Consider the following 5,467-nt stretch of genomic DNA (forward strand, 5'->3'; position numbering starts at 1 on the left):
GACGCTGTGGCGGTGGCTTCGGTCGGCGTCGTGCCGCGGCTCGGCGGCGTCCTGGCGGCTGCAGCCTGCAACGCGGCGGCTGCATGCCCGTGTCCGCGTCCTGGGTCAGATCTGGGCGTCGGTGGGCCGCGGGCGGCTCGGGAGGACCTCCGTCGATCTTCTCCAGCTCTGGTTGGTTCTCTGGGGGCGGATGGTGGCGGCGGAGCAGAGGCTTCGGGTGGTCGCGTGCCCGGCCTGGTCTCATGGCTGGATTCCGGCGGGCGGCGCGGGGTGGGGTAGTAGCCCGTCTTGGTTGCTGCTCCGGCCGTGGGCAGCCGTGGTGTTGTATGGTTCAGTGACGCGGCGGTTACACTGTGGTTTGGCGGATCTGCCCGCAGCGACGGCCGGCTATCTCCGCCGTCGGTTTGTTTGCGGTCGGACCGCTTCGACCGTAGCTCCATCTTCTCGTCGCCCGGGCGTTACTTTGGTCCTGGGGCTGGCCCTCTCCCAGCTGCGGTCCTTCGCTCGTCTCGCGCCCGGAGCTGCAGGACGGAGCTCGTCTCGCGCCCGGGCTGCGGGACGGAGCTCGTCTCGCGCCCGGCAGCAGGACGGAGCTCGTATCGCGCCGGACATCAAGACGGAGCTCGTCTCACGCTTGGGGCTGCAGGACAGGCGATGGAGGCCAGTTTTGGCCGGCCTATTGGGTCTCGGCGCTGGGGGTCGTCCAGGGGTGCAAAAGGCGGGCCCTTTCCACTCGTCTCTTCGGTTGGGGTAGCGGCGGGTCACGGGTGAGGTGGTGTCGAGGTCTTGGATGTTGGGGCAGCGGCCCTGGTGGTGGTGGTTGCGTGGTGCTCTTGGACAAAGCCCGTGCCTTGGTGTTGCCCGGTCATCATGGTCGTGTGGACGGCGTGGTTGCCGGGGTGTGGCGTTCGGTGGCGGTGATTGTGGGCCGAGGTGAAAATCTGCTCTATCTTCGGACGGACCGGCGGCGGCGAAGATCGTTCCCTTCTTGAAGGCGTCGTCGAGGCTCTCATTGCCCGTCATGCGGCTCCGGGGGAAACTCTGATCCTTGGATCGGGCGGTGGCGACGCTCCAGCGTCGTATCCTTCCTGAAGGCGCCGTCTTGGAGCGCATGGTTCGTCATATGTAGTTTCATCTCTTCGGGGCGGTAGTGCTAGGAGTGGTGTTGCTGCGCTCAGCGCCTATGTATCCTGTCTTGGGTGTGTGCGTGTGTTGTGGTGGCGTGGCGTGTGGTTGTACTGGATGCTTGTGGTTTGGTGCTTTATATATAAAGCGGGGCGAAAGCCTTTTTCGGTAATTCATCTATTTCACACACACACGCTAGTGCATAACAATATGGATTATGTGTATTATATTTATCACCATAACTGAGGAAATTAACTTTAAGAGTTTAATATTCTGACCATGTGATATTTAGGCTGGCATATATGCAAAATCAAAGCTAAAAATGACTCGATGAGTTAGGGTACATCAATAAATATTGTAAAAAGTGATAAAAACAAATCTGCAGCAACTCGCGACCCCACGAACTCGTATTCGCAATGAGCAAGTTAGTGAGGCCGCCACGGTAGGCTAGCACCAAGGGACAAGGGCAACAACCGCCTTCCCATCCAACCTACTGATTCTGCTGGCGCTACTTTCATCCTAAGCCCATGAGTACCGCTAGTGTGTTGCCACGTACGGAGAAACCACGAACTGAAATTTTCATTCAAATCATGAAAAATGTTAATGTTCCTCTCCTCTCCCATCCCTCGTGTGAACATACCCAATTCGTGGTTGGCTCGCTACATTCAGCTTAACTCTGATGTGCACTGCCCTCGCTCTTGATTAGTTGCCGCAGTGCCACGCATCTACGCCAACAAGCTGGGGAAACAAATGCAAATGTTACACCGAGTCAAAATCAACCATCCCACAATCGTAACAATAGAAAAGATAATAACCAAAATTTAACAGAAGAACTACTGCTTGGCTCCTAGATCCATCTCGATAGCCCTTGATCTGGCTGCTGAGCTTCTCCTAGCCGCCTCAACACCACGTCATTACCAAACATGTAGTGGATGCCTAGTGGGACAAGGATTAAGAAATAACATGAGGTGAAAAATACGATGGTTGTCAATTCCATAAGATGATCCAAGTAATTTGACAAAACAGATTGGGAGCATCTTGTATAATCTCAAAAAAGCAACTAAAAATATGAGAAATGAATTGAGGAAAATCAGCCCTTGCTCTCATTCATGCTTGCTTTTGTAATGGGAGGCAAGGAATGGGGATACCGGGAGAAAAAAGGAGCACATGGACGGCAAGCCTCCACCACCGGCAAGTGGGGTTGCTTCACATCCAATCTCCATGGCCGCCGCCTCCATGGGGATGAACTCCCATGTTCACAACCAGGCTCCCAATCGGCCGCTGCCTCGCCGACCTTGACGACGAAGTAGTCCCTCCCTTCGATCCCATTCGCAACGGAGGCAACACCCATCCCAGTGGACGGGTCCATGGTGAGATCCCTACTGGATTGTGGTCGCGCCTCCCCAAACCTCACCGCGGGACACATGAGAGGGCGCCATTGCCATGGTCAGGCTTGAATGGGGAAAGGAGGCGACATACCAGCAACGGCGCCTTCGCCGGGATTGGTGGCGACGGCGGCGGCGAGCGAGCGGGAGGACGGCGGCGGCGAGAGAGTAGGAGGGTGGTGGCGGCAGTCCATCGGTCGCCGTGACGTGAGAGGAGGATGGGGATGGGGCTGCGATCTGGACGTATGGAGTGGTCGAGAGGAGGGGAAGCAAGCGGCTGGGTTTTTCCATCATGCGGGGTTTGGGGGAGGTCAAACGAGAGGTTTTTTTTCGTGCGGGAGGCAGAGCAACGAGGGCGGACGTAGGAAGACGGGACGCGGTCAGTTGGCAGGAAAAGGAAAGCTACGCATTTTTTTAGGCAGTAGAGATGATTGATGATAAGAAAGGGAAAATCACATCAATATAAGGAAATATCCCATCAATACTTGATTGATTGTGATTTATTTTTTATATGGTAACTAATCTAGTGGGTTTATGTGGGTGGTCTATCAATACTTGATTGATTGTGATTTATTTTTTATATGGTAATTAATCTGATGGGTTTATGTGGGTGGTGAAGCGAAAAGGCAGGTGGAAGGTAGACGAAATAAAACCAGCGAAATAAAACCAACGAAAGTGATGAGACGAAAAAAACCCAGCGAAAAATAACCGGCGGACTATTCACCAACTGCTCCATTAGGAGTAGAGATATGTATGTCAGGGCATCTCCAACGAACGTGCCTCAAATCAACACACACCAAACTTCCCTTGGATGCGGAGCCGGTCATCCAATTCGGCGCATCAAATAAAAGCAAACATGACATTTTTATTAATAGAGGAACTTTTTTCATAGCAAAAGTTACCATAGTTTAAATCTTCTCCGGCCGTGGGCACGTTTGTGGCCCACGTCCTACTCTTCGCCGGACGCGGCATGTCTGTATCTACCTCCTATTCTTCGTTGGAGTCTGCCACCTAGTCATGAACATCGCTGATAGAGGTGAGGTTGACGATCGACGTGGATGATCTGGCCTCATGGTCGATATGACAGGTCGCAGGTGGTGCAGAGCTGATGATGATGGTAGCATTCTCGTCTATGATCATTTGTGTCGCCTCCGTGTTCGCCCCAGCCACAATCTCCTCGAACAGGTGATCCGCTCCTCCGCATTGATGCAGAGCAGCCATCGCTTGCAGCAAATGGCATAGGCGATGTGCATGGACTCGTACATCACCTCTATGCGCTCCATGCTCCGGACCTACCCGTTGTTGATGATGTCCGCGAACTCGTGTTAGCACATACTACCTCTGTACCAAAATATAAGACATTTTTTAGGCTAGGTTAGCCTATAAAAATGTCTTATATTTTGATACGCATGGACTAGTTGTGTAAGCTAATAGAGTGAGGAAAATCATCATTTACAATCTAACTTAGAAAATTAAAACTTAGCTCAATTAAGTTACATACGAACACTATCAGGGAAAAGGCTAGCAGTAGCGCCGGTTTTAGGTATAGCAGTAGCGCAGGAAGGCACGCTACTGATATGGTGCTACAGCTAAAGTGTATCAGTAGCATGTGTTCGCCCGCGCTACTGCTATACCTTCTTAGCAGTAGCGTTTTTGGTAGAGAGCACTACTGGTAGTCACTAGCAGCGCGCCTTACTACCCGCGCTACTACTATTGTTACGTATTTCTTTTTGTTTTATGTCATATTCATACGCCATTATACAAGTTTTCATACAGTAGCAATTTAGAGATTGTTTTTACATCAAAATGAGTTATTACATTATTGGGTGAAAGAACAGTGGATTCGTTTAAAGTGCATGGATTCAAAGTGACTAATGGTCACTTTGGATCCATGCACTTAAAACTAAACCGCGGTTCTTTCACCCAATGACATAATAACTCATCATCTTCATCATATCATTAATAACTTATCATCATAATACATCATTGTCATATAACAACTCCTCATGATCATCATTTTCGTCAATGAGACATCATATACCAAGTTGGCAAGTAGTCATAATCACAACTCCTCCTCCTCATTATCATCAACTCTAACACATTGTACCACATAATAACACATTGTACCGGACCTACTCCTTTCTAATAGGACCTACTACACTCTCTTAGGTAAAATAACATAAAATAAGATAGACCCTGACTCTCCATTATGGAGAATGGAGATTATCCTGTCTCCAAGTCTTGCGCGTTGCACAATGTTGCTTCCAAGTACCTCCTTACGACTGACCATACATTGTTTTCAATCTTTGATTGTCATGTCTTCATCGGTTTTAGAAATCCGGTATGAATAACTGTGATGTGTAGGATGACCTGGCCGTAAGGTCATAGGCGACCTTTCGGAAATATTAGATGAGGCACACAATTCTTCGGGATTTTCTGTTGGAAAACATAGTAGTAACTTCGTAGTTAGCAATGTAGTTTAGTTTTAGAAGAATTTATGCAAAAGATGCACATATATCGTAATAGTAAAAAAAATCTTACCATGCCATCTCCATGGATGTTACCGTAGTTCAACAAGTGCACTAGTGGCACGTATTGACCATAATATGCAGGAGTTTGATTATAGATATTGTAATTCTCAAGATCATTAATAAATGAGATCAGATGATTTTTCTCCTGATAAGTTAATTCTGCGCCATCGGTGTAGTAGGTTCTGTCTACCATCTTCCGTACATTCTTTAAAGAATGAAAATAAGCTATCAATGGAAATAAGTTGTCAACTGTTTTGAAATAAACAATATAAATTACTTAATAACTATGTTTGAGAAACTCACACAGAGGTAGAATTGGAAGCGTATCAACAAGGACCCAAATGTCCATATTGTCTTCCTCGATGTCAGGATCACCAAGATCCATGGTGACAAGCATACCCTCGTGGAAATCACATGCCTTGCAAA

This window comes from Triticum aestivum, chromosome 2B (genome assembly GCF_018294505.1).
Source record: "Triticum aestivum cultivar Chinese Spring chromosome 2B, IWGSC CS RefSeq v2.1, whole genome shotgun sequence".
NCBI classification, from domain to species: Eukaryota; Viridiplantae; Streptophyta; class Magnoliopsida; order Poales; family Poaceae; genus Triticum; species Triticum aestivum.